The sequence below is a fragment of the Triticum aestivum genome, chromosome 6A (genome assembly GCF_018294505.1).
Source record: "Triticum aestivum cultivar Chinese Spring chromosome 6A, IWGSC CS RefSeq v2.1, whole genome shotgun sequence".
NCBI lineage: Eukaryota > Viridiplantae > Streptophyta > Magnoliopsida > Poales > Poaceae > Triticum > Triticum aestivum.
This window is the reverse complement of record NC_057809.1, coordinates 49,800,203-49,820,969: the sequence shown is the minus strand read 5'-3', so window position 1 is coordinate 49,820,969 and position 20,767 is coordinate 49,800,203. Positions and strand designations below refer to the sequence as shown.

At 44.8% G+C, this 20,767-nt stretch overlaps 1 pseudogene; it reads left to right on the top strand.

Moving 5' to 3' along the window:
- Nucleotides 1–14,397: 14,397 nt before the first annotated feature.
- Nucleotides 14,398–17,290, top strand: LOC123130225 (uncharacterized; annotated as a pseudogene).
- The last annotated feature ends 3,477 nt before the right edge of the window (nucleotides 17,291–20,767 follow it).

The window sequence follows — 20,767 nt, the reverse complement described above, 5'->3', positions numbered from 1 at the left end:
GTTCCGCAATCTCAAGCAAGGCAACATGTCCGTGTATCAATACAATATCCAGTTTTAGAAACTCGCTCGCTTCGCTAAACAAGATGTCCCTGATGAAAAGAGCATGATTTATCAATTCATAGGTGTAGAGAAGATCTTCAATTAGCTCTCGTGCTTCTTGAGCTGACTAAGTATGATGAATTCTACAACATGGCACTAAAACAAGAGGCCTCTCAGATTAAGTGTGATGCTTCTAAGAAGAGAGTCAGGGATGCAGCTCAATCTTCTTCTTCAACTCAAGTGGCAGCTAAGCAACAGAAGTTCTGGTTGCCTCCTCCTCCTCCGTTTTGTCAGCCTTATCAGTAGAAGAGTAAAGGTGGTAGTGGATCTTCCCACCCACCCAACCCAGGCTATCAGAATAAAGCTCAGTCTCATACTCCAAGGTCAAGTGCTCCTTATCACCGTCCGCTCTCAAAGGTTACTTGCAACAAGTGTCAGCAGAAAGGGCACTATGCAAACAAGTGCTTCAACCAAAGGCGCCTTCCACCTCCTCCTCATGCGAGATTTGCCAGCAATGCAGTGGTCAAGTATAATCCCAAGCATGCTGAGGTCAACATGATGAACGCAACTCAGGCAGAGGATTCTTCAGAAGTGATCATGGGTAACCTTCTAGTTAACTCTATTCTTGCAAAAGTTCTTTTTGATACTGGTGCATCACATTCTTTCATGTCATTCCCATTTGCATCGGAGCACAATGTTGACATAGAGGTTTTGTCCAAATTCATGCAAGTTGTTTCTCCGGGAAAGCTTACGACTTCTAGTTTGGTTGCTCCCGATGTCTCTGTCCAGTTTGGAGACTATAAATTTCTGTCCTCTCCAATTGTTCTTGGTGACTTTGATATTGATCTAATTCTCGGCATGGACTGGCTTTCTAAGCACAAGGCTCAGCTTGATTGTGCTGCCAGGCAGATTCAATTGACACACCCTTCTGAGGATGTGATCATCTATGCCACTCATGACGAAACCATTCGACTGTTTTCTCTCAATGAGAAGGGCGAGTTGAATGCCATCTCTAAGATTCCAGTCGTTTGTGAATATCAAGACGTCTTTCCAGAAGAGCTTCCAGGAATGCCTCCTCACTGGCCAGTTGAATTCGTTATCGATCTTGAACCTGGCACGGAACCTATTTGCAAATGTCCTTACAAGCTTGGACCAGAAGAGTTGAAGGAGTTGAAGAAACAACTCGATGAACAAGAGTGTATGGGTCTGATCAGACCGAGTTCATCTCCATGGGGTTGTGGTGATCTTTTTGTCAAGAAGAAGGATGGAACGGAATGACTCTGCGTCGACTACCGTCCATTCAACAAGAAGACAATAAAGAACAAGTATCCACTTCCCAACATCAATGAGCTTTTCGAGCAACTTAAAGGTGCTCAAGTATTCTCCAAGCTTGACCTCCGTATGGGTTATCATCAGATTCGCATTCATGAACAAGATATCCCCAAGACAACATTCAGAACAAGCTATGGTTCTTATGAATATACTGTCATGTCTTTCGGCCTTGTCAATGCTCCTCCAACGTTCTCTCGCATGATGAACTTCATCTTAAACCCTTAGACAAATGATTTCGTCTTGGTGTATCTCGATGATATTTTGGTCTTCTCCAAGAATAAAGAGGATCATGCCAAGCATTTGAGATTGGTGCTGGACAAACTCACAGAGCATCAATTCTATGCGAAGTTTTCAAAGTGTGAGTTTTGGCTTGATGAAGTTCTTTACCTTGGCCATATCATCTCCGCCAAAGGCATCGCTGTTAATCCCGAGAAGGTGTCTGCAATTGTGACTTGGGAACCTCCTCAGAATGTCAAGCAGCTCCGCAGTTTTCTTGGGCTTGCAAGCTATTGTCGAAGATTCGTTGAGAATTTATCTAAGATTGCAAAGCCTCTTTCCAACCTCCTCCAGAAGCATGTCAAGTATGTCTGGACGCCTGAATGTGACGTTGCTTTCAACACCCTCAAAGAGAAGTTAGTCATAGCTCTTGTCTTGACTCCTCCTGATGAAATGATTCAAGTACATCTTCACTCAACCCAACCTCAACCTCAGACAGACTCGTTGGGTCGAAATGATTCAAGAATACAATCCGAGTATTAAATATACTCCAGGCAAGGCCAATGTCATTGCAGATGCTTTGAGCAGTAAGGCCTACTGCAATAGCTTAATTCTCAAGCCCTCCCAACCGGACCTTTGTGAAGCTTTCCGCAAACTAAACCTCCAAGTTGTTCCTCAAGGCTTTCTTGCCAACCTCCAAGTCTCTCCTACCTTGGAAGATCAAATTCGTGAGGCACAACTTCTTGATGCCATGGTGAAGAAGGTGAAAATGGGATTGCAAAAAGCCAACCCAAGTACAACCACCGCATGCTTCACCCACCGCTGAAGCCGTGACCGACCGGACCGCTTGTCACGGCGAACATCGGGAAGTGAAGACACCGCGGGAGCCGACCGATACTGGGTCGACGGCTGCCGCAGAAGGACGCCGCGAACGCACGCACAAAAGTGCGTCGCCCCGCGGACGGGGAGTGCCTCGACATCGAGGGAAGCTTCCTGAAGCCAAGCGGAGTCGTCAGCGATGAAAACAAGCACGCCGAGAAGGATCTCGCGGCCCTCAGCCAAACCTCCACCGGAAACCATGATGAAAGGACTTGGAGAAATCACAACTTCACCGGAAAGTCGCTAAGATACCTTCCCCACGGTGGGCGCCAACTGTCGTGGTACTAAGTCTGACAGTAGAATGGGGGTAGGTATGAGGAGGCAAGATCCTAGCTACAGTGAAGTTGTGCATGCAAGATTTACGAGTTCAGGCCCTTCTCAGAGGAAGTAATAGCCCTACGTCTCGATGCCCGGGGGCTCGGTCGATTGGATTATGCGTGAAGTTATAGGGGGTGCGAACCCTTGTCTCAGTGGAGGGGGGTGGCTTATATAGAGTGCTCCAGGACCCCAGCCAGGCCACATTATAAGGAGTTCAATGTACATTAAGGTGATATGTTACTGGTAACACCCGTAATAAAGACATATAAATGATCATTAATGCTACAGGGTGAACGCCTAGCCGTTGCCATCCTGAGTGGCTTTAGATCTTCTGTACTCCGAGTGGTTTCTGATGTGGTCGAATGATTATATCCTGGTCGAATGGAATTGAGTTATCCGGGTGGAACTCATGGTCGAGTGTGTTGCATCTTGAGGTGATTCCAGTTGGTAGAGTTTGCTATCCTTTGAATGCCTTTGACTATAGGGTAGTGTCCTTGGGAAGGGTACTTAGATCAGGTCTATTGCCCTACCCTAGGTACATGTCATCGTCAACTAGCTCGTTGAATCAATGATGGTTATGTTTCCTAACCATAGACATGAGTTGTCATTTGATTAACGGGCCACATCATTAGAGAATGATGTGATTGACTTGACCCATCTGTTAGCTTAGCACGATGATCGTTTAGTTTGTTGCTATTGCTTTCTCCATAACTTATACATGTTCCTGTCACTATGAGACCATGCAACTCCCGAATACTGAAGGAACACTTTGTGTGCTACCAAACGTCATAACGTAACTGGGTGATTATAAAGGTGCTCTACAAGTGTCTCCGATGGTGTTTGTTGAGTTGGCATAGATCAAGATTAGGATTTGTCACTCCGATTGTCGGAGAGGTATCTCTAGGCCCTCTCGGTAATGTACATCACTACAAGCCTTGCAAGCAATGTAGCTAATGAGGTAGTTACAGGATGTAGCATTATGGAACGAGTAAAGAGACTTGCCAGTAACGAGATTGAACTAGGTATTGAGATACCGACGATCAAATCTCGGGCAAGTAACGTACCGATGACAAAGGGAACAACATATAATGTTATGTGGTTTGACGGATAAAGATCTTCGTAGAATATGTAGGAACGAATATGAGCATCCAGGTTCAGCTATTGGTTATTGACCGGAGACGTGTCTCAGTCATGTCTACATAGTTCTCGAACCCGTAGGGTCCGCACGCTTAACATTCGGTGATGATCGGTATTATGAGTTTATGTGTTTTGATGTACCGAAGATAGTTCGGAGTGCCCGATGTGATCACGGACATGACGAGGAGTCTCGAAATAGTCGAGACATAAAGATTGATATATTGGACGACTATATTCGGACACTGGATGAGTTCCAGGGGTCACCGGATGTTTATTGGAGTGTTGGGGGGTTATTGGAACCCCCAGGGGAACTAATGGGCCAACATGGGCCTTGTGGGAGTGAGAGGAGAGGGCCTAGGGCTGGCCGCATGCCCCCTTGGGAGTCTGAATTGGACAAGGAGGGGGGCGGCGCCCCTCTGTCCTCCCTCTCTCCCTCTCCATCCTTCCCCCTTCCTCCTTCCCAGTTGGACTAGGAAAGGGGAGTCCTACTCCCACTAGGAGGAGGACTCCCCCCTCTCCTTGGCAGGGGGGCCGACCTCCCCCTTGCTCCTTTATATACGGGGGCAGGGGGGCACCCTAGAACATACAAGTTGATCATTGATCTCTTAGCCGTGTGCGGTGCCCCCTTCCACCATAATCCACCTCGGTCATATCATCGTAGTGCTTAGGTGAAGCCCTGCGCCGGTAGCTTCATCATCACCATCATCAAGCCGTCGTGCTGACGAAGCTCCCCCTCGAATCTCTACTGGATCGTGAGTTCGTGGGATGTCACCAAGCTGAACCTGTGCAGATCGCGGAGGTGCCGTACGTTTGGTACTAGGATCGGTCGATCGTGAAGACGTACGACTACATCAACCGCGTTGTCATAACGCTTTCGCTTTCGGTCTACAAGGGTACATGGACAACACTCTCCCCTCTCGTTGCTATGCATCACTATGATCTTGCATGTGCGTAGGATTTTTTTTGAAATTACTACGTTCCCCAACAAGAAGAAGCCATCTAGCTAATAACTATGGACCCGAAGGTCTATGGTAAACTACTCACACATCATCGGAGAGGCTACAATGTTGATGTAGAAGCCCTCCGTGATCGAATCCCCCTCCGGCAGATCGCCGGAAAAGGCCCCAGATGGGATCTCATGGGTACAGAAGGTTGCGGCGGTGGAAAAGTGGTTTCGTGGCTCCCCCTGATGTTTTTAGGGTATAAGAGTATATATAGGCGAAAGAAGTATGTCAGTGGAGCTCTGTGGGGCCCACAAGGGTGGGGGGCGCGCCCTCCTGCCTCGTGGAAGCTTCACGGAGTTCCAGACTTCAACTCCAAGTCTCCTGGTTTGCGTTTGTTCCAAGAAAGATCTCGCGAAGGTTTCGTTCCGTTTGGATTTCATTTGATATTCCTTTTCTACGAAACACTAAAATAGGCAAAAAAAACAGGAACTGCCACTGGACCTCCGGTTAATAGGTTAGTCCCAAAAATAATATAAAAGTGCATATTAAAGCCATTAAACATCCAACACAAATAATATAATAGCATGAAACAATTAAAAATTATAGATACGTTGGAGATGTATCACCAGGCTACAGTCTGCAGCCCAATATTAGCACAAGGGCCCTGCATGCGTGGGCCTAATGGATTGAGTTACGGTGTCCTGCGGCACCCCTCGGCCATGGCATCGTCCTTGTTGAAATTGATCACGAGCCCAATGGCGTTGCAGAACATGTCCATGATAGGCTTCATCCAAGTCGTTGCCTCGACGCTAGCCCTCGTGATGATGAGCGTGTCATCTGCGTATTGACTCAGGGGACACGGGGCGTCGTCGGCTAGGGGCTGTCGGGGTAGTGGATCCCGTGCAATGAACCGATGGAGAATGTCTGCGACGAGAGGGAAGAGGTGGGGCAGGATCGGCCGTATTGTTGCAGGCTCCTCTTCCAGCTAATTCATTTGTAATTCAACATGTTAACATATATAGCTGCTATTCTCCTAGCCCAATTGTGTGCGGAGCATGCTTGCTCGCTTCAGCCGAGTGAGGGTTGACTTAACTTAGCTCCTTCCTTCTTGTTCACTAGCCTCATGGGTGATGACTCCATAACCATCTTTATTTAATAAATGCTCTCAAATTCCACAACAAAAAAGTCGACAAAAAATAGATGAGCCCAAATACAATCTATTGTGTGAGTTATACATTATCCGAGGTTCACACCTCATTCCAGTTGTGAAACTTCGGTGCTGACACCGGAGTCGCTTGATCACACTTGCCAATCACGACATTCAATAACACAGAAGAACTCATTGCACAATCATGATTAGCAGAACAATGAACACAAGATGTAGGGAGAGAAACTTGGGAGCTCTTGGTCATTAATCTTTGGTGGATTTGTGTACAAGATCAAGTGAGCTACTCGACACCCTTGTGTTTTTATTTATTTATTAAACTCTCTCCCAAAAAGGAGACTATATATAGCGATCCATTCCTTAGCCCATAAGAAATCTTGCTTCATAAGTTTTCTACACTCCTTGGTCACCAAGTTACTTCATCTCTCGAAGCTTATCTACAAGATACTTTGGAGCTGAAGGAACTTGCATCGCAAGTTTCCTTAGTAGTGAAGTAAACTCGCATAACAAAGTTTCTTAGTGGTGAATTTTCTTGTAGGGTAAGCTTGGTTAGTGGATAAGGAAACTTGTATGGCAAGCTACCTTACCAAGAAAATTCGTATGATCCTCAATCTGTATCTACGACAAAATGTGTCCAGATAAATCTGTATTTAGACAAATCTAAAGTTACCTTTTTGGGACGAAGGGAGTCTGAGCTAAATGTTTGTATTACGGTATTAGCCGCATAATTACGTGTTATAACACGTGGTTTCAAACAGTTCCAAATATATTTAACCATACTAAAAAATCGTCAATTGGCACGCGCATGCGTGCGTCCATGTTAGGTGTGACCAGGTCACGCGTGGGTTTCTCTTAGCCAATGTATAAGTACAACGTGAGACAGTAGGTGGAGAGGAATGTGATGTACAACATGAGACAACACGAGTAGTATAAACTGTCTTCATACCCTTTGAACCCCAAATCCCAGCTTCTTTTGTTCGTTCTCTAGCCCCCAATTCCAATCTAGATCTCAAGAGTGTGATCTCAAACCGACCGTTCAACTACTATTACTCCACACATCGACTGCTATACAGCATGCATCTTGAGTATTAAGTTCATAAGAACAGAGTAATGCATTAGGCAAGATGACATGATGTAGAGGGATAAACTCAAGCAATATGATATAAACCCCATCTTGTTATCCTCGATGGCAACAATACAATATGTGCCTTGTTGCCCCTACAATCACTGGGAAAGGACACTGCAAGATTGAACCCAAAGCTAAGCACTTCTCCCATTGCGAGAAAGATCAATCTACTAGGCCAAACCAAGCTGATAATTCGAAGAGACTTGCAAAGATATCAAATCATGCACATAAGAATTCAAAGAAGAATCAAATATTGTTCATAGATAAACTTGATCATAAACCCACAATTCATCGGATCTCGGCAAATACACCGCAAAAAGATTACATCAAATAGATCTCCAAGAACATCAAGGAGAACTTTGTATTGAAGATCAAAGAGAGAGAAGAAGCCATCTAGCTAATAACTATGGACCCGAAGGTCTATGATAAACTACTCACACATCATCGGAGAGGATATGGTGTTGATGTAAAAGCCCTCCGTGATTGAATCCCCCTCTGGAAGATCGCCGGAAAAGGTTCCAAGATGGGATCTCACGGGTACAGAAGGTTGCGGTGGTGGAAAAGTGGTTTCGTGGCTCTCCTGGATGTTTTCAGGGTATAGGAGTATATATAGGCGAAGGAAGTTGGTCGGTGGAGCTACAAGGGGCCCACGAGGGAGGGGCGCGCCTACCCCCTGGGCGCGCCCTCCTACCTCATGGCCGCCTCGTGGCTTCCTTGACCTCCACTCCAAGTCTGCTGGATTGCGTTTGTTGCAAAAAAGGTCCTCACGAAGGTTTCATTCCGTTTGGATTCCGTTTGATATTCCTTTTCTGCGAAACACTGAAATAGGCAAAAACAACAATTTGCAGTGGGCCTTCGGTTAATAGGTTAGTCCCAAAAATAATATAAAAGTGCATATTAAAGCCCATTAAACATCCAAAACAGATAATATAATAGCATGGAACAATAAAAAATTATAGATGCGTGGGAGACGTATCAAGCATCATCGCAAAAGTAAAGAACATGCCCATCAATATTATCAACCAAGAGATCTTTAACCATTGCAATATTATGTTCAATCTTAATTTGTTCAAAGGGTCTAGGTGTTCGAATATTACTTTTATTAAATATGGTTGTAGATTTAACATGTTCCTTTATCCTAACAGAGAAAGGAGGTTTCTCAATATAAGAAGTAGGCATAACTGGATCAATATTATAGATGATTGTTTCATCTTTAGCTATAGCAGGTTCCTCAATTATTTCTTTAATAGGTTGATAGTATTTAAACTACTTCTTCTTAGGGAAATCAACAAGAGCAGCAAATTATTCATAGAATGTGGCTACTATCTTATAGTTAAGTCCATATTTAGTACTAAACTTATGAAAAGCATTGTTTTCTTAAAAGATTTAACACAATCAAACTCAAGATTTATACCTCACTCTTTACCTTTTTAGAATTCTCAATCTTCATAGTTGCGTTTAATTCTTTTCAAAAAAATTCCACTTGAATCCAATAATTTTCTTCATAAAAGAACAAGTAGAAAAAGAATCGAGCATGGATTGATCATTACAAGAAAGCCAAACATAAAAATTCTGAATAATTATTTCTCTTGAGAGCTCATGATTGGGGCATGTGTACATCATGTACTTAAGCCTCCCCCAAGCTTGAGCGATACTTTCTCATTCACGAGGCCAAACATTATATACATAAATCCGATCACGATGAACCAAATTCATAGGATAAAACTTATGATAAAATCCCAATTTCAGACGGTTCCAATCCCATGTTCCAGTATCATCCAGTAGGCTATACCATGTCAATGCCTTTCCCTCCAAAGATTATTTGAAGGGAATACCTTCTTCTTAACTCCATCCCCGGATAAATCTGCAAGCTAAAACAATCCACAAATATCATCTATATATATATATCAAGTGCATATCAGGATGTACCATACCATCTCCTGCATAAGGATCAGCTAGCAGTTTCTATAACATACCCAAAGGAATCCCATAATAATTTTTTTAGTAGGTTCAGGGGAAAATCTTATTACTTCTGATCGAGGTGAAGATACCCCGAACAAACCCCTCAAAGTATTATTTTCCATAGTAACAAGTGACAATGAATTTCAGCACATAATATAAATGTTTCCTTACCAAATTCCACTTACCAAAGGTGCTTCAATCCCTGACAACGACGCCATAAAAGAATCTTGATGACCCACAAGTATAGAGGATCAATCATAGTACTTTTGATAAGTAAGAGTGTCAAACCCAACGAGGAGCAGAATAAAATGACAAGCGGTTTTCAGCAAGGTATTTTTTGCAAGCACTGAAATTATCGGTAACAAATAGTTTGATAGCAAGGTAATTCGTAAAAGTAACAAGTAGCAATAGTAACAAGGGTGCAGCAAGGTAGCCCAATCCTTATTAATAGCAAAGGACAAGCTGGAACGTTCTCTTAGTAAGCAAAACGTTCTCGAGGACACATGGAAATTCATCTAGTTATTTTCATCATGTTTATTTAATCGTGTTTGCTACTTTGATAATTTGATATGTGGGTGGACCGGTGCTGTTCTTACTTGAACAAGCCTCCTACTTATGATTAACCCCTCTCGCAAGCATCCGCAACTACGAAAGAAGAATTAAAATAAATATAACCATAGGATGAAATATATGGATCCAAATCAGCCCCTTACAGAATAGCGCATAAATTAGGGTTTAAGCTTCTGTCACTCTAGCAACCCATCATCTAATTACTACTCCATAATACCTTTTCTTAGGCCCAAGTATGGTGAAGTGTTGTGTAGTCGACATTCACATGACACCACTAAAGGAAGCAACAATATACATATCATCAAAATATCAAACAAATACCAAATACACATGATTACTTATAACTGGACTTCTCCCATGTCCTCAAGAACAAAAGTAACTACACACAAATCATATTCATGTTCAAGATCAGAGGGGTATTGATTATGATTAAGGATATGAACATTTAATCTTCCACCAAACAAACCAACTAGCATCAACTACAAGATGTAATCAACACTACTAGCAACCTGAATACAAGAGATGAACTAGGGTTTGAGATGAGATGGTGCTGGTGAAGATGTTGATGAAGATTGGTCCTCCCACGGTGAGAGGATCGTTGATGATGACGATGGCTTCGATTTCCTCCTTTCCGGAGGGAAGTTTCCCTGGTGGAATTGCTCCGCTGGAGAGCAAAAGTGCTCCTGCTCAGGTTCCGCCTCAAGACGGTGGCGCTTCTTCCCGAAACCCTTCTCTTGATTTTTTTCTATATCAAATGGCTTCATATAGCAGAAGATGGGCTTCGGGAGCTTGCCAGGGGCCCCACAAGCCCGGGGGCGCGCCACGGGGGTAGGGCGCCCCCAGGCTTGTGGCTTCCTAGTGGGTACACCTCTGGTGTTTCTTCAACCATTATGTTTTATATATTCTAGAATAATTCTCCGTAAATTTTCAGGTTGTTTGGAGTAGTGCAGAATAGGTATCTCTGATGTAGCCCTTTCCGGTCCAGAATTCCAGCTTCCGTCAATCATCCTCTTCATGTGAAACTTGCAAAATAAGAGAGAAAAGACATAAGAATGGTATCATAAATTAAAATAATGACCCAAAACATAATATATAACAGTAGGAAAACATGATGCAAGATGGACATGTTAATGCCCGGCCTTAAACGGAGGCCCTTACAAGTTCGAGTCGGAGGATGGTTCAGACAAAAAGGTAGCGAAAGTGAAACATAGGAGACAAGAACGATACATGACCCAATAGGGCCAGATGACACGACACAGTGTGCAAAGTCCTCATCCTAATTGGGTCTGTGACGGGTGGTTCCCTAACCGGCGATGTCCCTCCTTTCCGCACGCCGAAGCTCAGAGCACCTTGCGCAAAGGCTGCCTGCGAGGCGGTCCATCCTTCCTCGCTCCGATGGTCTTGCTAGAAGCTTCCATAGCCGCAAAAGGATCACCAATTTGTATATCGTATCAGTCGGGTGTTTGAAATTGCCATCTATCAATGCTTTATTACGAGAAGTCCAGAAGGTCCAGGCAATCGCGGCAAACCCCACCCACTCAAGTCTATGATCTAGACCATGCGAGTTTTTGATCAATCTAAAAACCTCCGTAAAGGATTCCGGATTCCATGTACAAGTTCTAGACGCACACAACACACTCCATGCAAACCGTGCCACAATGCAACGGAAAAGGATATGATCACATGTTTCGTCATCCCTACACCACACATATTTGTCGTCACCTGGTCCATTTCGTTTTTGAATTTGATCCCCACTTGGGATCCTATTCCATGCCACTTGCTAGAGGAAGATCTTTCTGGAATTCTAGCCTTGCAAATCCCACTCAGGTCACAAGGAGGAGCTGAGCGGAATATTTCTTTGTATAAGGATCCAGTTGAGAACTCCCCTAATTGCTCGAGCATCCATGTGACCTCGTCTCTGCCGTGGTACAGAGAAGTACCGCCTAAAAAGAGCCTCATATGGTCCCATTCCATGGACTCTACAGACCCTAGTGATCGGCGGAAGCGTGGCCACCACCGATTATTGATCCATGCCTGAACTACCGTGGCTTCCAGTCTCTCTGCAATGGCGAACAGAGAAGGGAAACACACGCCCAAGGGCTCCTCTCCACACCATTTATCTCGCCAAAAAGGGCGGTCTGCCCCCCTTTTTACATGGAACCGTGCGCCCTAGCGTAACAAGGGCAACACCTTCTTCACCCCTTTTGGCAAATTGTGATAACTTGATGTTTGCTCGAAAGCTCATCCCCCCTCCTATTAGGTATTTCGCCCTAAAAATAGCAAGCCACAACCCCCCTTGCCCAGTGAGGATTTTCCATGCCCATTTTGCGATAAGGCACCAATTCATCACTTTGGAATTGATCACCCCTAACCCACCTTGCTCCGTTGGGTGCAAATATGCTCCCAGTTGACCATGTGGTACTTTTATTTGCATTGGTATCTAGCCCAGAAGAACTTGGATCTCACCCTATCCATTTTGTCGTGTATCCCATCTTGAAGTAGATAAAAACCCATAATGAACATCGGGACATTGGTGAGGTAGTCGTTGATTAGCACTAGCCTGCCACCCAAGGCCAGTAGCTTTCCTTGCCAAGGTTCCACTCGTTTGGCAACCTTTTCGACCATTGGATCTAACTCAGGAATAGTTAGGGCCTTATTTGAAATGGGCATCCCCAGATACTTGAGTGGGATGATCGATCCCAACTCACAGTTCATCATATGAGCGGCCCTAAGTTTGGATTCTAAGTCTCCTTCCGAGACTATACGTTCAACTTATAGGATGATAGTGGGAATTAAAAAGCAAAGAGAGGATTGGCTAGACAACTAGGATGATAGTGGGAATTAAAAAGCAAAGGGAGGATTGGCTAACCACATACCTGGTAATTCTAATACAACTTCAATCGAGGATTATTGGGTGAAGCTTTGGCATGTGCAGGTTCCAACCAAAGTGAGAGTATTTGTGTGGCGATTGGCAAAGATGTCAGTCAGAACTCATAGAAATATGGCTACAACTGATGTTTGCTCGATTTGTCAGTCGGCTGCGGACACATGGAGACACACACTCATAGATTGCCACACGACGAGATGTGTGTGGGCACTACCAAATGAAGAGTTAGTAGAGCACATGATAAGCAATAAAACTGAAGATGCGCGCCTATGGATATTCTGGTTGATTGATTCTCTGAATCAACATGAGCTTCCAAGGGTTTTGGTGACACTTTGGGCTATTTGGTGGGCGAGGAGAAGAGCCATACATGACAACGAGTACCAGAATCCTATCTCAACACTCATGTTCATCAACAAATACTTGGAAAAAATTGAAGTAGCTAAGCTCAGACTGAAGAATGAGAGGCGCAGGACTCGTAAAAATGATAATGTGAAGGTAAAGTGCATAGCTTCGGAGTCAGGACATTGTAAACTGAATGTGGACGGAGGCATATCTAGAGATGGGAAGAGAGGAGCTGCGGTAGCTGTGTGTCGTGATGCCGAAGGAAATTTTCTTGGTGCGTAAGCAGTTGTGACAAGGGGCCTAACTAATCCAGCTTGCTTGGAGGCAGTCGCACGCAATTAGGGTCTCGCGCTGGCGCAAGATCTGCACCAACGGGCTGCCACTGTTGCATCAGACTGCATGGAGATGGTGAACAATTTTTTGAAGATGGCGCCATGTGCATACTCGATGATCCTCCGGGAAACAGAACATCGCTCTATGTCTTTCCAAGTAGTTAATGTAGTTCATGAAAGCAGGGATTCGAATAAGGAGGCTCATATGTTGTGTAAGGCTGCTGCTTCCTTAGGGGAAGTCATATATCTATGGCTGGTATGCTACCCGATATTTGTGTAATGCCTCTGAACATTTTAAACGAATAAAACTCCGTTTTACCTAAAAAACTATTGCTGGCTAGGAGCCTAAACCGGCGCTGAGAGTTCCGTTTATGAGCTCTCGTTTCTAGACTGGTCTAGAGTCTAGTTTTTTTTTTCTTTCGGTTTTCCTTTTCCATTGGTTCTATTATCTTTTTATTATCACCTTATTTGCTTTTTCTGCCTATTTTCTATTTTCTAGTTTCTTTTAAACCACATCACCATATTCTATCTATGTGATGAATTTTTTGAGTATGCAATGTGAACTATTCAGTATTTCTTTAAAATATATGTTGAATAGTTTTTTGAATTTGTAATATTTTTTTGAATAGCTCTCATACTTATGCACTTTTTACAAATTCATGAATATTTTTAAATTCAGAAACATTTTTCCAAATTCATAAATATATTTTTGAGTTCAAGATTTTTTTGAATTCAGGAATATTTTTTGAACTCATGAATAATGTTTGAAGGTGCAAACATTTTTTGAACTCATGAACATTTTTGAATGTACGCATAGGCATTGCATATCACTACCCATCAATTTGTTCTTTTTTGGCAAAGACTGTCCACTATTTTTTGAAGAAACATCTATAGTTTTATTTATATGCCGTCAAATAGGAGCCCCCTGTCACGACCAACGAAATTGTCATGGACACGATCTTTCATGCACGAATTGTGCACAACAGGATTTGGAATCCATGCAGATTACAAAAAGAGGCAATCCAATGGTGTGGATTACTTGTCGTGTGTGGATCGTCTGCCTAGCAGTGCTCCACGACCAATGCTTCTGGACAGAAGGAGCCAGGCTGCCCATGGGCCAGAGGGCATTGCAAGCGCGCGTCGTGTTAGTCACACGAGTGTGACAACGTCCTGCAGCCCCAAAACACCGCGCCGCGTGCGCGATCTCGAAACGAGATCGATCGGCGATGGAATCGGAGCCGGCCGCGCTGCCCGACGACGCGCTCGCGGAGGTCCTCCGACGTCTCCCGCCGCACGTCCTGGCAGAGGCCCGGGCGCCCGGCGGGTGTGCAAGGCGTGGCGCGACGCCATCGACGACCGACTGCACGGCAACCTGCTTCCGCGCTCGGTGCGCGGCATCTTCATCAACTTCGCAGCGAATCATTATTCTAAGTTCTTCGCCCGTCCCTCCACGGGCCCGGCGATCGACGGAGGGCTCAATTTCCTGCCCTGCGCGGGCGTCATAGTCACAGACCACTGCAACGGCCTTTTGCTTTGCCGCGAGTCGCGGGACGGTGTGTTGAGTAAATAGGCAATTTCTTGATTAAATTAATCCACAAGTAAATCACTAGCACGACATTGACAAAAATAAACACATACTGATATTCAGTCAAGCTAGCACATACTACGCTAATTGCAGAAAGATCTACGTATAACGCTAGCATGGCTAAAACAGAAAACAGTAGGCCATGCAGAGGCCGCGGCTTTGGTGGCGGCAGCGGCGTCCTCGGCGGCCTTCTTGTCGGCTTCAGCTTTCTCAGCAGCGGCACGTTCGGCGTCGGTGGACATGGTGATGATGAAGGCGACGCGGACGTAGAGGAAGTAGACGATCGGAAGCGAGCAGTGCGTAATCGCTGCTCAAAAACCTATTCGCCCCTCACCCCGTACAGGAACCAGAAGGGCGTGGTTTCGGAGACCTGCTCTCCCGTCGACCGTGTACGCGGCGGATGGGATGGAGTCACCGGCGGCAGCAGCAGTAAGGGAATGACGGTGGGCGTGCGCGTGGAGCAGATGTGATCTGTTCGTGGCGGCTAGGGTTAGGAGACACCGCACACTTATATGGACGCTGCCGCATGGAGAGACGTGGGCTCAACCCATGTCCGAGTCCATGACAGCCCACAATCCGACGTCTCAGATCGTGGCCCAGCTGTCAGAGAAGTCCCCGTTAGTGACTGGCAAAAAATAAGCGCGTAGGTGTGAGCTTGGCTCGGCTCGGCTCAATCCCGCAACCCACTGCGCGTCGTGACGAGGCGGGCGGCGGAGGAGTGCGCGAGGGCCTCTTCTCTTCTCAAGCTTCAATAGCATGTAAAAGAGAAATCCTTATAAACCACTCTAACTCTTTTTCCACTAGTGGGGTGGGACTAAACTTCCCACTACACCTAGTGTCATATAACCCACATGGACCCTTAGTGATTTTTCAGAAATTACTATATGGGCCTAGAGCCCATCTCAAATTTCAGCATGGTGCACCGCCGTGCGAGTACGCCGTCAACCCAGCCACGCATCGGTGGGCGCGCTTGCCCAAACGACCTCGGCCGCACATGCCAGAATTCGAACAGACCGTCTACCTCGCGTTCGAGCCCGCCGTCTCGCCGTACTACCAGTTCTTTCTGATCCCACATGTGCCACTGCGACGACTGCCAGCCGACAGAGAATCCGACGACGACAACTCGTTGCTCCGGCCGGAGTGGCCTCCAGCGTCATATCCATGTGTTCTCGTCGGTGACTTAGCGATGGGACGAGATGACCTTCCTCCGGGAAGGGGAGGCTGCAGGGATCGTCGTCAACATGAAGTGGAATTCTTGGTATGAGCACTGTCGTTTTTATACTGTCTACTGGCAAAGCGCGCTCTACATCCATTGCACGAATGGCTATCTTACCAGGTATCCTAGTTGCTCCCTCCTCGGTCGCCATTCTCCTTGAGTAAATTGTATATACCACTGTGATTCACTTATTTTCTTATTCATTTACTTTATCTGAATGTTTATGTGTGCAGAATGTCCTTGTCAGATCACACATACAAAGTAATTAAACCATAGTTTTAAATAGCCGGCTATAGCCCGCTATAGCCTTTTTAGTATGGTGCCGCTAAATAGCCAGCTTCAGAAATAGACCGCTATAGCTTGCTATAGCCCGCTATAGCTGATTTGGAGGCCCGCCGCTATTTTTCATAGCCCGCTATTTAAAACATTGAATTAAACTGCCATGTGCCAGTGAATTGAGGGGATATCCCAACCGCCATCTCGGTAGATCGTCGAGAAGGGTGTATTGCACAACACTTGATGACTGGAGGACGCTCCGACTTTAGGTTTGGTATCTCAGCGAATCGTGTGGTCGAATAGAATGGGTGTTAAAACATGATACCCTTCTTAAGACCTTCGAACATGATCATTATGCGCAACAATTGGGCAAACAATGGATCTTAGAAGATGTTAACTACCGTAAGTGGAGCTCTGAGAACCCTGAGTACACTTATACTAGAGATGAAAATCCCAAAGCGCTTGTGGAAGAGAAATATGACTGGAACTCTGACGAGGATAACGTTCTTGACATTGAAGACGTCGTTGAAGAGGCTGAAGAAGGTGGTATCAGCATATCTTATTATTTCCTTGGATTTGATCCTTATAAAAGGTCATCTTCTTGATTTCATCAGCGATAACAACCACAGGACTGGCCTATGACTGGAACAACTCAAAATTTCAGTACTTGGGCAGTTCATGTCCATGGCTAGAAGCTTACACTAACCCACCATATGGAAGGACGGACGCATCTTTCGTGTACACGTCTTGCTGGATGGGCAAATTTTCTGGAAACAAATTAGAATCTCTATTTGAAGATGAGAAGCTATATAGGAGAAAGTTGGAGCAGGAATCTCAACTTAAGGAGGAATCCAACTTTACCTACATGGGCGAGTACGAGCTGAGCAAGCATCGTGGGCGTGCCAAGAGGGTCAAGGACTCCGCCGACAAGGTTCGTCGCAGACGCCACATCTCCGCTCGGTAGGAACCCATCGTCATCGACATCAAGTCCAAGGTGATTCACACCGGGGCGATCAAGTTCAGCCTTGGCAAGGCCACCACAGAGCTAGTCACCGTCATGGTTAGATCCTACCTACTTGATTAGTTTCCTAGGAACAAAGATGAGTAGGTATTTGCAAATCAGTTATCGCCAGCTTTATTTATCTGGCCCTACTTATCTATTTGTGCTCACTGTTGGAGCCTTGTCTTGGTACTCTGCACAATTTGTGTTGTTATTTCGGTTAGCCTTGTAAGACCGTGACTTTGTGATTCCCGTCTATGTGACTTTATTATTTCCTTATTTTTGGCAAAAGAAAGTTAACAGTGTCCAGTAGTAATTTTGAAGGACCCCGCAGCGTACATGTATGCATATACTCATAAGCACATACATACAAATTAAAATGTGTACATTCCCACTATCAATCTGTTTTTTCAGTAGTATGTTGATCCAGACTGGCAGAATGTTAGGCGTTGTAAAATTACTTAACAGTCATGATACATAGTACTTAGAAGTGATTTTACTATCTATACGTGATGATGCTGCCACTTAAAATGAACTGTATATGTTTGTGTTGGTGATCTTTTGGTGTAAGCTACATTTACTAGGATTAGAAGTATATTATTGTCATCTTTGCCAATTATCAGTTATTTTTTCTAGAAATTAGAAATCAAATCATTGTGTGCTTGCGAATCTTGCTTCATGTCTGATTTCCTTCACGGCATACCCAGCCCAGGGACTGCCATACCCAGCTCAGCGTCTGCCATGCATCTGCCTTCCTATTTGGTCAAGAGCGCACACAAGTTCAGGTTCTTGCTTCCTGGTGGGTGCCTGCGATCAGGTTTACGAAACCACAAACTGTTTAATCACTCGTAGATGCAATGCTGCTGTTTCAAAATGTGCAAATGGGCCCGTGTATGTACCTCGTCCGACGTGAAACAGTGTTACTTTAGATAGGACATACTATAGTTTACCTATTTTTAGTTTGAGCAACCAACTGTATATGGGAACTTTCACCTTGTTTTTTGTAAGTGAACTAGTGATAATGGCTCTCATAAGGGTTTTTTTTTGCGCGAACACGCAAAGCTTGCGTATCATTTTACTGACGGAAGAAGAAGAATGAGTAGAGGTGGGAACAACACATGCACGGATGCAAGAAGGCATGACATCACTAAAAAAACTTTCGTGATGATACGTGTTTGTCACAGTAGGTCGCGTTTTTGTCATGCATGTACATCCATGACGATTTTATGACAGAATCAAGATAGTCATACCTTTGCTGTCATAGAAGTGTTCCATGACATTACTAAAATTATCATCACGGAAGTGTCCACTTCCTTGACGATAAATCGCGCGTCACAGAAGTGCTTTCGTCAAGGGTGACCGACACATGGCATCCACCGTAACGGAACGTCGTTAAGCTATCGGGTCGGGTTTTTGATCCGATAACCCGTTTACAGCCCTGACCAATGGGGATTTTCCACGTATAAAATCATCATTGGCTGGAGGAAACACGTGTCGGCTCATCGCTGGGACAGATGTCATCCGCTCATTGGACAGAAGGCGCCTATGATACGTCGACACGTGTCACGGCCCAACAGAGGCCCATTCCTGTGAAAATGCTGGCCCGTTTGACTTCGTCAAAAGGTGGCGGGCCGACCCATGGAAAGCCTGTTAATGGCCTGTTCGCATATAGCCAATTTACAGCCCGCTAACCCAAGGCCCGTTATGCCCTATTCGAATTAGGCCCAGTAGCGTCATCTGTGCCATCCATGTATGGCCCATGACGTCTTTCGACCCATATGAGGCCCTATGTAACTCTTGGCCTATTAACGGCCCGTGGTGAAACTGGCCCGTAATGAACAGTGTATCACTTTACACCCATTAACGGCCCGTGGTGAAACTGGCCCGTAAAGAACAGTGTATCACTTTATACTCATTAACGGCCCGTTATTTCGTTGGGCCGTTTCCAGCCCATGTTATCTTTCGGCCTTCTCAGAGCCCATTTATTTTTGGGCTATTTTCCAGCATTCTTTTACTTACGGCCCGTTACTGTCATTTTCTGCTTGTTGGCCAAATTCAGCCCGTGGTTACAGTCAGACCGTTTGTGGTCTGTTAATACGTTGGGCCGTTTTTATAGCGTATCAAATACGGCCTATTAACGATGGCCCGTTATGGTCGGCCCATGAACGCACGATTCCAACTCTAGCCTGTTTACGGCCAGAATGCGGTCTGTTTGGCCCATGTTTGGCCAATCGATCATACGACCCGTATAAGGCCCATTGATGATACGGCCCGTAGAAGGCCCATTGTTTCTACGGCCCGTAGAAGGCCCATTGTTTCTACGACCAGTAGAAGGCCCACTGTTTCTACGGCTCGTAGAAGGCCCACTGTTTATACGGCCTGTAGAAGGCCCACTGTTTCTACGGCCCATAGGAGGCCCAGTGTCACTACAGTAAATATTAGCCCATGGTTATTGTGGCCTAGTTTTAATAAATAGGTTATTACTGTCACTAGCAAACCACAGAAAAAGAATTGCACTGACTACAAACAAACAAATAAACAAGACAACAGGGAAATAAATAAGCAAGCAACTTACACTAGGCTATCATGGCTATTACACATATTACATCCACTGGGCATCAAAGTTCACCACCAGTGCAAATATAGGGAACACAACAGCATATAAACGCCGCAGCAAAACAAGTCCAGAACTGAAACCACTTCAGAAGAGATCAAGAAACAATATCCCGGGTACCCATAATGCGGGCAAGATGCTTAGCAAGCTTATTAACTTTCTCTTCTTTGGCGCTTAAGTCCTCCAGCGCTTGCTGTTGCACCAGAAAGTATGCATCTGAATTCTGCAGGGACTTCCTCAGTCCTTCGGCTTCCTGTCGCATAATATCTGATTGATGTCTTTCAACTTGAAGTTGAGACTCAAGAAGCCGGACTGATTCAGGCAACGAGTTCGAAGAGCTGGTGTCAATAGTGGTAGCCAGTAACTCGAACACTACATGAAGACATGACTTTCGGGTTGTCTCAGTGTCTTCAGTATAGTTTTTATCAGCTTTCTTGGAGACCAACAGGGATGTCTCACTATCTTGAACCTTATGTGCATTACTTCCTTTACCATTGCATAACAGGGTACTCTTCTCCAATATTTTATCCGCGTTCTAAAAGAGAAACAAACAAACACATCTCAGGTTTACAATGTAGTATATGAAACTCATTTTGGTAAACCAGTTTAGTAGTAAGGTGGACAGGATAACAACATGAAACAAACATATATGTATGTAGTATGGTCACTGTATGGTCCATATCATTCTAGTTTATGTTGCCAAATCAAGATAGATACAGTTCGAATCATATCTATTTAAGACAAAGCAGCATAGACATAATATAAGTGTGGGAAACTACACAACAATAATAACACTTGTAATGTGCATGGCATGAGAACATAACTAT